Source organism: Phalangium opilio, unplaced genomic scaffold, assembly GCF_054372755.1.
Source record: "Phalangium opilio isolate 3A_F unplaced genomic scaffold, DU_Popi_V2 ptg000113l_1, whole genome shotgun sequence".
NCBI classification, from domain to species: Eukaryota; Metazoa; Arthropoda; class Arachnida; order Opiliones; family Phalangiidae; genus Phalangium; species Phalangium opilio.
The window spans coordinates 7,171,548-7,184,861 of NW_028324209.1; the positions used below are offsets into that span (position 1 = coordinate 7,171,548).

The 13,314-nt window shown below is 36.8% G+C and overlaps 1 protein-coding gene across 4 annotated transcripts in view; it reads left to right on the forward strand.

Moving 5' to 3' along the window:
• Positions 1-694: 694 nt before the first annotated feature.
• Positions 695-13,314, forward strand: part of smash (smallish) — a 58,528-nt gene continuing 45,908 nt past the window's right edge. For 2 of the 4 annotated variants that reach the window (XM_089852825.1, XM_089852828.1), the window contains exons 1-2: positions 695-925; positions 3,637-3,682. The gene's annotated coding sequence lies outside the window, so the exon portion shown is untranslated. The remainder of the gene's footprint in view (positions 926-3,636; positions 3,683-13,314) is intronic. The other 2 variants (XM_089852829.1, XM_089852826.1) reach the window with 2 other exon arrangements.

Genomic DNA, 13,314 nt, shown 5'->3' on the forward strand with positions numbered 1-13,314 from the left:
TAGTACAGGCAAAGGCAGGCGTAAGGGTTATTGAATCGAGCTACATTCGTGGATAATTTGAATATATTCCTATAATACAGATTCTTATTTCATCCCTTAAAAATGGTACTATTATGGGACAATCAGAAAAAGATACCTAGCCTAGGAGAGCATCTCATGAAATATTTATAGATTTTCGAGGGGCGAACCACAACTTTCGTAGTTCATGAGTTATAACCATGAATTTGTATAAATACTACGCATTGTTTATACATATCCATGGTATAACCCTCCAATGAAATGAACATAATTGTGTTTTCTACATATTCACGCTATTGTTAGTCTATTATTAATTTAAATTTGATTTATTTGCTATTTTATTTAAATGGGAAACTTTCCTTCTTAGGGTATTTTATAAAATATACCGCATCACCCCTTTGTGAACTGCCCCTCGTAGGAACAGGAAATTGTCGTCAAACCCGGCCAATAAATGGCTACTGTGACGTAAGAATAATATATATTTTCTACACGTTGTCAAACTTGGGGAGTATGGACTATACCGGTTTTTTCCATTTCCCTCCTTTTCGATCCCCAATTTCCTTTAAATCTCCCCGAAAATTTGTAGGCCCTCCCGGGTTTTGGGGGAAAAGATGTGAGTTAAAAAATTCCATCATTATCCCGAGTCCATGTGCTCTAGGTATCTGGTAGCCCTGCTATAGCATTTTCCAGCCGCGTTGCGCGTTTTGTGTGTGGCGCGCCGTAGTACTACGCGGCTCTCCCGCCAGAGTTCACCTTAGCTCAGCGCGGAAGTGTACTGGTGTAGCTCCGCGTTCGTGTGTTTCGATTTTTCGACTAGCATTTACTCTCGAATGCTCTTTTATTTGGTTTATATGGATTACTTTTTGATGCAATAACTCGCCGTTCAGTGCATTTAACTCGAATTAAGGTAATTGCAATTAAATTATTACTTTGTTTTTGTAGAAATGGCGCCAAACGCCAAATGTCTTATAGTTAAAGGCCCAAAATTTTCGTGTTTTGTGTTTTGGTAAGGGTTGTTAGGCCGAGTAGATGTCGCTATGGTTTCCACGTTTATCGATTTTGCTAAGGTAATCAATACTCCGTTGTGTTGGAATTTTTGGCGCTATAATTGAAATTTTTGAGTGAATTTAACGCTTTCTGCTGGCTTTGTTGTTAGAGGCGGACATTTTGCGTTACGTCACGAACGCATAATCCTCCTGACGTCATGGGGCATCGTCCTATGTAGTAATAGCAGCTTCCTGCCTTGATTCTATTAAACTCTAACATGGGGTGCCACTGCTTTATGGATAGTACCTTTCATGTTTCCGGTGTTTGTCTCGCGTGAGGGGTTTTAAGCGCCAGGGTTTTTGATAGTAAAATTTTCATAAAGGCAGTATCAACCTGAAAAGGCGCGAAAGTTTTACATACAATGTCACTAGAATGGAAATTGCAATTGAAACACGTTGAACCATTTTATTTAATGATATTTGGGTCTGTTTTAAAGGGAATATTACCTCTTAGGATGTTAGAACGTTCATTAGCTAAGACTCCTAAGCTAAAATATGAAAATAGGCTTAGAGACAAACAGTAACGAAAATTAACAAGAACCTTTTACGTGCATTTGGCCAAGAAACCCTTATTATAAGCTAAAAATTCATTGCCCGTTGTTTAAAAGGTCTCTAATATAAATAAAACAAACGTATTGTACAAATATCCAGTGCTTCTTCTAGTTTTCTATAAGGTTTTCGCATATTTTGTAAAATTATCGGACACTACGTTTATTTCGACACTGTTGACAAATAGATGACCTTTTATAATATGGGGTTATACTCCCTTTAAATTAATAGCATTTCGGAAATAGGCGATACTCTAGAGGAAGGGTGGATAATAAATATTATTTCCTTATCTCAATCAAAATTAACTATAATTAATACAGGAATGCTGGAATTAAATATACCTGTATATTCAAATTGAAAAAAAAATATAGATATATTTATATTTAAATATGCCCCACCCTTTTTGTGCCTCTGGAAAAATTTCAACATTAAGGTCTGGTAACTAAAATTGGTTCTAATTAACTTGCCAGACCTTATTTTGGGGACAAGTACCAAGAATCGAACATGCAAACTATTTACAGGTCACCACAACACTATTAAAGCTATATATTGGTAACACCAAATTGGTGTCACCACAAGAAATAAATTACCCAAAAAAATATTTACGCGTTTACTAAACATCAATTTATAATTCTTAATTTCGTATGACCCTTAATAAGGCTATACTAACGTAACCCGAGGGGCTGATCACTCTGAGTAATTGTTGTTAAGTTGTTAACTCATTTCGGCATGATGGGCGTAATATCGGCGTAGTCATGACGTACTTACGTGTGACCTTCGTACTCCATATAGTCATTGGTCTCTTTTGAGTAATTTTCGAAATCGTGGAGTAATCTTGGTGTAATCCTCAAAATCATGGAGTAATTCTCTAAATCGATGAGTAATCTTGGTGTAATTCTCTAAATCGTTGAGTAATCTTGGTGAATTCTCTAAATCGTTGAGTAAGCTTGGTGTAATTCTCTAAATAGTTGAGTAATCTTGGTGTAATTCTCTAAATAGTTGAGGAATCTTGGTGTAATTCTCTAAATCATGCAGTAAACTAGGTGTAATTCTCTAAATCGTTGAGTAATCTTGGTGTAATTCTCTAAATCATCGAGTAATCTGAGTGTAATCTGCTAAATTACGCCTTATTATTTCTGTAATGGGCGTAATTCTGGTGTAATCCCCGAAATTGTCTCTTAATACAGCTGTAATCTCGACGTACTCGATGGGTCTCTTAATTGATGTACAACCCTAACCTTAGTAACTCAATATTTGTTAATCTCGTAATCTTGGTGTAATCAGGGTAATTATGTCTTGATCCCAGATTAATTAACGGATACTTACAAATCAAAGTGATCAGCCCCTCGCCATCATATCCGTAACCTAGTATTTACCAAGTCCAATCTTGATTGTTATTATAAACTCACGATGGACCGTGCATTTAATTAGAGCCAGAACTGAAGAGAGGACCGCCAAATATATATTAATAATTCATGAGGAGCGGACTCTATTACAAATTTTGTCAAATAAAATTCGTGGAACTTGTTTTTATTAAGTTACCCTGCGAATATGATAAACTATTCGATACGAAAAAAAAATACCTTTAAGATCTCGTAAATATAAATGATCAGTCGTTAGAGATCGCTTCCTGATTGGGACCATTTTTTTTTACCAAATAAATGCTAATAAGTCAGGTTTTCTAAAATATTCCTAAATACATCGTACACGTGTAACCGTACCGTATCACGATATGTCATTATAATTTTAATGATTATTAGCATTAGAAAACGTTGCCCCTGACCCATTTTAATATCGAGTTAAATGATCTCTTATTTCAACTTAAAACTGTTAAGAGCAAGTATAAACGTAGCTTGATTTATAATATCATGTTAACTATATCGTTTAAAACCAAAAAACTAATTAGACCCATAGAGAGAGAGAGAGAAATTTTACCGTGTTTAATTACATTCTTTAGAATATGACAAGAATTTTAATGTTTATTTGGCTAATGGAGTTCTTTTTTTCTGTGTGTCTTTTGTAGGGTAATAACTTTATGGATAAAACATTTGGATAAATACATGATACATGTAAGTTTTGATGTTCTTTTTTATCTAATGAAAAATAGATCGTTTATGTTAATTAATATGAGTGTGTTGATTAGAGGAATAGTTAGTTAAATCCCATGTAAGCCAGTTACCGGCGTTTCCCGGGTGTTTTAAGGGACTAAACACTAAAAACTCTTTGGCCCACCCCTATATACAGGGTGTTTATGATAAGTATACCATAAATTAAGGGGGATGTTCTTTGTTCGATTTTGAGTCGATGGGTCATCCATAAAATACTTCAATCTTAACTTGAAAACAATGGTTCTTGGGGCAAAATATCATACAGGGTTGCCACGGGTCAGGGAAAACCTGGAAAAGTCAGGGAATTTAAAAATGAGCCAAAAAGGTCAGGGAATTTGATTTTAGTGGGTAAAATTTCTGAAGAGTAATGAAAGTTTCTCCTCATCCTCTCTTAACACAGAAAACTCTAGAGCAATCCTTAAAAATGCCTAGAATTGTTTTGGTAAAGTAAATGCCTTTAAAAATCTCTTTGTTTTTTATTCATTTTGGTGCAACAAATACATTGAAATACTTAATGTAGAGAGTTTATTTAATTATAAGCACTTAAAACGTGCTGTAAACATTTACACTTTCGGCCTAAAAAGGTCAGGAAAAACCTGGAAAAGTAAGGGAATTTGGTTCTGAAAATTCCGTGGCAACACTGTCATAAAACGCACTAAAAATCGCCCTTTAATTTATGGCAGACTTATCATAAACACCCTGTACATAAGACCATAACACGCGCATTTTTCTGGCCCTTTAGAACTGAAAAATAACCTATTTCGTTTCTGTAAGACATTTAAATTTTTGGCTGAGCTCCCTAAACCACTTATCATGTTGTTATTGACAATGTTGTTCTAAACATATTTCTTTTGCGGTCGGAATTCGAACACTTACACTTCACTTTAAAAATTTACCAAATCGTCTCTCTACATCTGATGTAAAACTAGTTTTAAAATAATGCGGTTACGCTGGAATTTTTGGGTATTTTATTTCTAAATTAAAAATTCGTGATAAGTATAAGTGACCTTGGGCTTTCAAGGTCTTTGTTTTTTAAAGAACTCGCTATGACCCAAGACCTTTAACGGATAAGAGATACTTACGGAATTTGATACGTAATACTTTGGGAATGAAATTCTTAGTTACCTACAAAATATTCATGAAGAAGATTCGTTGTGTTACTGACGGGGGAAAAAAACAACTGTTTTGCATAATTTATTCGCGAATGTTTATTATCGTTGAATAATACATAACACTGGGTTGGGAGAGGAAGTCTAACCGTTCAGTTTGAATCAATAATTGACTTACTATCTTGGTTAGTAAAGTGCCTGACAACACTGCACTGTAGTATTTTCTAGGCACCAGTGAAGAAAAAAATATGTACAGGGTGTTTCTGATAAGTTTGGCATAAATTAAGGGTTATGTTCTTTGGGCGATTTTGAGTCGAAAGTTTTCTATCTCCATTTTGCTGTCCGGGCCACTGTTTTCGACTTATGATTTGAGTGTTTTAGGGATTAAATTAAATTAGAAATCATTGTCTTTCCGTTTCTTAATTAAGTTTAAAGTGTTAGTGACATAATTTTTGTCATCCTCAAACTTAAAATGCGAAAAAAATCCTTGAAAAATCTAGTTTATTATGATATGTTTACTTTTTTATTTGGTTTCGTAGCAATTTATTAAATTGCAATCAAAGTTTTGTGTTTGGAAAAGGCCTAGTCGAGATTTTCTTTCGTTTGATGACGTAGTAAGGAGAAATTTTCACTCCTGTTAGTGTCGCCGCGCCGCGTTAAGCCTAATTTATTCAGATTCTCGCGCGCGCCGCATTAGTAGACTCGGGAGTCTCGCGCTTGGCTTTTCCGCGAGATGCCGTGAGTGACGTATCAAGGAGAAAAACCCGCCAAAAATCTTCTCCGCAAATTTGCCTTTGTCCCCCAAATTTCAAGTTTTCAAAGTGTTTTTTCTGTGTTTTGCCTCATATTTAAATATTTATTAGGCATATTTTTGGAATCAGAAGAGTTTAAACTCTCAAAAAAGTAAGGTTTTCTTTAGATTTGAGATAATTTTTAAATCACGTCGCTATTCCTTTAAGGGGTCATACGTAAAATACTCCATCCAATCATAACTTGAAAACAGTGGCCTGAACGGCAAAATGTCATAGAAGTTACATTTTCGACTCAGAAAAGTCCAAAACCACCCGCCTTAATTTATGTCTGTCTTATCAGAAACAGCCTGTATGCATAATATTTATTGTGTTTTCATTGGTTTGCTTGAAAAACTTTGAAAAATATTTGGGCTAATATTTTCCAATAATTATTTTTTTTTAAAAAATTACCAAAATCTAATTTTTATCTCTATCAAAGCAGTTACACAAGGTAGCCTAAAGAAAAGGTTATTGATCATTCTGTTTACGTCTTTGTAGAGCCGGCTACCCTATACAGGGTGTTTCTGAAAAGTCCATCACAAATTAAGGGGCGTGTTTATGGGACCAAACTGAGCGGAAAGTACCAAAGAACATGGGGTGTACAACATTTTGTTACGGAGATATGGCCTTCCAAACATTCGCCCCTAAAACAAGGAAATATCCAAAAATGAGGAGTAACACTTAAGACCGACTAACCAGCTTGTTTAAAATTACTAGACAATTTCAATAGCCTTTAATCGAACAATTGATTTCTACCTTTACTAATCAGAAGTGTATAAATGAGTAGAAGTATGCCTACGGTGGTAATGTAAAATTAATCCCAAGTGACATGATGTTTCAAGATCTTCCCAGCACCAAGTAAAATGGTTCTGATTGAAGGGACTTTTATTAGCACAGCGTAAACAACGTTATTTTCAGGAATTAGTCCAAATGTCCACGGGCGGCATTACAAAAACGAGGCAGTCTTTCGAATGATACTTGGACATGTTGGAAGATCCCTGGCTTGTTCCTGTTATCTCAAACCGTAAAAAGCTACGCAAATCTTCATCATCACGGACAACACTCTTGTACGTTAGGTATGACCTTGAGAAAACCTAAAAGGACATCTCGAATGTATTTGAAAAACCCATCTCCAATTAAGGGGCGTGTTGTTTGTTTCCAACAGAGTAAACTCGCCCAGAGAACAATTACAATGCAGAGCCACGTTTCGGCGTTAATGGCCCACAAAGGTGGTCCCAAAAACAAGAACAAACTTTAATTTGTTTCGTTCAGTAAGTGTTTCATGTGTCATAGATAAAACGCCATGATTAATGCACGAAGAAAATGAATTTATTGACAAGTTTTAACATTTAATTGCAACTAGTTACAAAAATTGTTCAAAGTGTTCACCGCCCGCGTTAAGGCACACATTAGCACGTCTTACAAATGATTCCCTTACACGTTGAAAAATGCCTGGAGTTTCGCGAATTGTTTGACAGCCGTGAATTATTCGTCGACGTAGCTCTTCAACATCGGGCACTTCAGTCTGATAAACTAAGTCTTTCAGGTGGCCCCAAAGAAAGAAATCACAAGGGTTCAGATCGGGTGATCGAGCAGGCCACTCCACAGGTCCACCTCGACCTAACCACCGCAAAGGGAAGGTCGCGTTAAGATAATTTCGGACCGCGATGCTGAAATGTGGTGGTGCACCATCGTGCATGAACCACATTCTGTTTACCAAACCTAAGGGTACGTCTTCGAGTAGTTCCGGTAAATCGTCCCGTAAGAACTGCAAGTAAGCCACACCGTTTAACCTGGGCTCTAGGAAATATGGCCCAATTAAATTGTCACCCACAATACCACACCACACGTTTAAACTGAATTGTACTTGGTGACTTCTAACGCAAGTTGCGTGGGGGTTTAGCTGGGACCATTGATGTTTATTATGTAAGTTAATAATACCATCCCGTGAAAAGTTAGCTTCGTCAGTAACCAACAAATCCCGTGGGAAATCGATATCGTTTACTTTAGCCAGAAACCACTGACAAAACGCCGTGCGTCGTGGGTAGTCCGCTGGATTCAAACCTTGAACTTTTTGAACATGGAAAGGATGAAACCGGTGGCTTCTGAGGATTTTCCACACGAGCGTGTGGTTTACGCCTAATCGGCGACCAACTTGGCGGGTACTTGATTCAGGCTCGTCCTCGAAAATTGTGAGAACTTCGTCTTCTACGGCCTCTGGGATGGCTCTCGCTCTAGGTTGAGGTCCAGCCGGTTGGATTCGTCCATCTTGCCTCAAACGTCTGTCCACAGCCTCGAACGTCAGTCGATTTGGTAGTCGCCTCTGCGGAAATCTTTCCTGATACAAGCGTACAGCTGCAGCGGCATTCCCCTCGGCTAGTCCATACATTAGGTGCATATCCGCATATTCGGCATTTGTGAAGAAAGGCATTGTAACAGACTTCGTTGAATTATGAGTTTAATAAAACAAACACATGTACGTGAAACCTCTTTTATTCCTTTCTTAAAAAACATAGTGCTCTGTTTTAGTGCTCTGTTTTTTAAGAATAGGCGAAGTTCTCACTATTTTCGAGGACGATCCAAAAACAAGCAGCCGCCAATTGGTTTGCTGATTAAGAAAAAACCACACGCAACTTGCGTTAGAATTCACAAAGTACAATTCAGCTTAAACGTGTGGTGTAGTATTGTGGGTGACAATTTAATTGGGCCATATTTCCTAGAGCCCAGGTTAAACGGTGTGGCTTACTTGTAGTTCTTACGGGACGATTTACCAGAACTACTCGAAGACGTACCCTTAGGTTTAATAAACAGAATGTGGTTCATGCACGATGGTGCACCACCACATTTCAGCATCGCGGTCCGAAAACTTATCAATAACATTTTCTTTGTGCATTAATCATGGCGTTTTATCTATGACACATGAAACACTTACTGAACGAAACAAATTAAAGTTTGTTCTTTTGTTTGGGACCACCTTTGTGGGCCATTAACGCCGAAACGTGGCTCTGCATTGTAATTGTTCTCTGGGCGAGTTTACTCTGTTGGAAACAAACAACACGCCCCTTAATTGGAGATGGGTTTTTCAAATACATTCGAGATGTCCTTTTAGGTTTTCTCAAGGTCATACCTAACGTACAAGAGTGTTGTCCGTGATGATGAAGATTTGCGTAGCTTTTTACGGTTTGAGATAACAGGAACAAGCCAGGGATCTTCCAACATGTCCAAGTATCATTCGAAAGACTGCCTCGTTTTTGTAATGCCGCCCGTGGACATTTGGACTAATTCCTGAAAATAACGTTGTTTACGCTGTGCTAATAAAAGTCCCTTCAATCAGAACCATTTTACTTGGTGCTGGGAAGATCTTGAAACATCATGTCACTTGGGATTAATTTTACATTACCACCGTAGGCATACTTCTACTCATTTATACGCTTCTGATTAGTAAAGGTAGAAATCAATTGTTCGATTAAAGGCTATTGAAATTGTCTAGTAATTTTAAACAAGCTGGTTAGTCGGTCTTAAGTGTTACTCCTCATTTTTGGATATTTCCTTGTTTTAGGGGCGAATGTTTGGAAGGCCATATCTCCGTAACAAAATGTTGTACACCCCATGTTCTTTGGTACTTTCCGCTCAGTTTGGTCCCATAAACACGCCCCTTAATTTGTGATGGACTTTTCAGAAACACCCTGTATAAAACAGTAGATAATATAGCTTGCGTGCGGACTTAATGTATATAATTAAAGGGTTACTTAAAGGATTCAAAAACATGCACTACAATTTATCTGCCAGAGTTCAAGAAAGTGGTATTTCAAGAAGGACCGTAGTATAATGGGTTATATGGGCGATTTTCTGTTGAAAATGTAATTTCGATGACATTTTTTCTTATAAGGACCATCGTAATCAAGTTATGATTTGAGTGTTTTGGGGATGACCCCTTAATTACATTTAATTAGCATTGTCTTTCAGTTTCTTAATAAAATATTTAACTTACAAACGTTGACCCTTAGTGCAAAAAGTCAGAGAACATTTACGACCCAAAATCGCTCTTAGAGAGCTTTCGTTTGGGGGAAGAGCTAAGATACGTGAGATAATTTACACCGCCGTATTGTTGGGTTCATTGCATAAGGAGAGCTGAAATCCCCCAATATGGCTGCCTAAACAGTGGTAGGACTTAAGAGGGTATGACGTACTACGCAGCCAACTGAAATCTATCTATACAACTCACTAAACTTTGGTCCTAACACCCTATGCTAATATAAACATGGTTCCAATTTGAAAACAACTTTTGACTCAACTAGATGGGTCAAAAATTGGTCAGTGATAAGTTTTTAATTTGGTGGTGATTCAACTTGTCCAACTTTTGATCACACGTCCCAACTAGTTTACTCAGCTCAGGGATAGGTTTAATTTTAGAAGTGGGAATGGAGAACGTTAGGTATTTACTTCAGTCCGACTTATAGCCCAGTATAGAGCCCCTCCCTCCAACACGTAACGAAAAGTTTAAATTTTCTTATTGGCTGCTCACTTAAACTACGTTTTGATGACGTTGCTGACGGGGACGGCGAAAAAATACGTAATTCCTTTTTACCTCTGTCGCTATGACCCGCCTCTTCTTTCGTTCCCCTCCGACCCGGGGAAGGGGTCCGGGACTTTGACGCGCCCCCAAATTAAACTGTTCTCCATTCCTACTTCTAAAATTACATCTATCCCTGTCAACTCAAGTTGACTCATCTAAATGAGTCAAAAAGTTGTGTCGCGTGAAAAGGACTTAGAAATTTCCCTTTGAGTATACCTTTGAAAGAAACTGTTACAGAGCTCAATTGTTTTTAGAATTTTTTCACCGCGACTCCTCAATTAAGCGCCCAAAGCGGAGGCAATGTCTTTTGCGCTCGACAAACTGGTTTCTATTGGCCCCTTAGGCTTGGGCTTTGGTAGGGTCTCATCGTGAAAATTCCACCAAGTATCATTATTATAAAGGTTCAAATCCGTTCCTGCTGGTCCTTCGTTCAATTGACCTTATTCCCTATCGCCGGAAATCGGGCTGGTTTGGTTGGTGTACAACTGAAGGGATGTTTTAAAATGCGACATCGTAGTACTAATCTCTCTCTCTTTCTCTCGTACTAAGCCTAACTTCCTGCGTTAGATAATATGATAAATTTCTTTTATGGGTGAAATTAATTATTACAGTACGTTAGTCGTTGGGTGTTATATAAAATTAATATTTCAAACACCTAAGGGCGATTAAATCTTGCTTAATCTTTGTTAAATAATTGGTGTATATAGTTTTAAACGCGTTTATAGATTAAATTGTGTCCTTTCACCGTGGGAACTTTATATTACTACCTCTACACAATAAAATCTGGAAATTATACAGGTGGCACGTGAAATAATTGTTCAGGTAGTTATTTATGTTCGAGGATCTTAATTCATATCACTTTATTGACCCCATCGTTGCGAAGTTAGTTTCATCTTTATACAATGGAGACTTGGAGATTGCGCAGACAATGATTCCTTGTGTCACCTGTATAATTTCCTGGTAAAATACAGACCCGCTTTATAAGGAAAGGTTACAAGATTGAAGAAATGCGCGAAGTTTCACGGATTTTCGTTACGTCGCTAAGCTTGAAATTCCAAAAGTTAGCATTTGCCCATGGATATGTATAAATATTACGGATTGCCAAAAAGCTGCCCACTAAATATGCGATGCAATTGCGGATGCGAGGTGGCTCTCTTAAGTTCAGTGGGAAGTAACTGGGGAAAAGGAACTATAGCTCAACAGAAAATCCTGATTGGCGAGTTTTAAATTTCACACATGCGCAGATAGAAGAAGAAAATACAAATTTCCCTCTGGTGAACGGGCGCCTAAGCTAAATGGCTAGTGGAAGATAAGAAATGGGAATCCATATACGTGTGTATTTATACATATCCATGATTTTCCTTTATGCAAATTAAATATGCTGTTGCGAGGGTTTAAAACTCCTCTAATTTGGTAACTAAACCTCTACTAATTTCACCAACCGACTGTTGTTACGCTTGCAAATCATAAAACATTTCTGTAAAAAACTGAATCTAACGAAATAACGGAAAATTTGGCACAAATACATTTTTTTCCCCTCATAAGAAAACCGAGTCTGGTGCCATGCCAAACGTCGTGATATGATAATAATTTCAAGGTACCAGACAGACGCGGTGCCCATTAAAATTATTTCTCAAAATTTTTATTTAAGAGACTGTTAAAAATTAGAACTAGATTTATCTCGAAAAACCCGTTAAGAAATTCGTACCGAAAAAAAAAATTAAAAATACCGGTAGTTTTATTGCAACAATAAATACTTGGTCAATTTTCATTCAGAACAATAATATATTAGAAGAAAAATATCCCATAGTGCACCCTGACACAGCAAGGTGATACGGGTAAGATAACCCTGAGTATATTATACCGGGTTAGGTTGTTGTTACCTTGGGAAGGTCATAGAGACCTAGTGACTGGGATATGTATGGCCTATGACAGCGCTAATTTGATGTTATCATTTACAATCTGTACGCGTTCATTGGTCCGTGATGGAACAATAGAGTCATTTCTGTAAATCCATTGTGTTATTCTTTTGCTTTTTAAGAAGCTAGACCACCGATTTACTGGATTTACGGTTTCAATGAAGTGACTTTAACTTTTTGTGTTTTTATTTCCTCGACTGGTTTTCTTGCGAATTGAAAAAACGTAAATATTGTTATTTCAACATTCTAAATTACTAACTTAGAATATGAGTGAAACTATAAGTAATATAATAACGATAAGTGGGGATCGGAATTATGTTGTAAATTTTAGAAATGGTAACTTACCTATTGAAATTTGGGGGAAAAACATTTATGGTAATCTATTTTATTTTTGAAGTCTATTAAACCGCGTTGATATAAATCGGAAATTTACGGCTGTATTTGGAAAATTACCAAAGTAATTACGGACGGTAATTACCAACACATCTCTATTTGTTGGCACAAATTACGGACGGTAATTACCAACACATCTCTATTTGTTGGCACAAATTACGGACGGTAATTACCAACACATCTCTATTTGTTGGCACAAATTACGGACGGTAGTTACCAACACATCTCTATTTGTTGGCACAAATTACGGACGGTAATTACCAACACATCTCTATTTGTTGGCACAAATTACGGACGGTAATTACCAACACATCTCTATTTGTTGGCACAAATTACGGACGGTAATTACCAACACATCTCTATTTGTTGGCACAAATTACGGACGGTAATTACCAACACATCTCTATTCGTTCTCATGTTATAGATAATTTAGGGTTTTGTAACTGTAAAGCAACATAATTGCCACTGCTTCATCAGGGGTCTCCTCTACGAAAGCTATTTTAGATTTAAAATAACAATTGAATTTAGCTATATTGCGGTAAATCATTGCATTAACGTATTTCATTGAGGGTCATACTTATATTGTTACGTTACTTATGATGAAACAAAAGTATTACCATTGAAACTGGTTTTGGTTTATCCTAAATAATATTCATATTTTCCATTGTAATTTTAGAAATAATTAAGGCTAATTTTGTTTGTAAATAACAACATTTAATTTTGAGATATACACGGATGGTGTCAGACATGGCAAGGTATACAGGTACACTTATTATTGTGAGAAGAAAAAAATCTTGTTTATTTT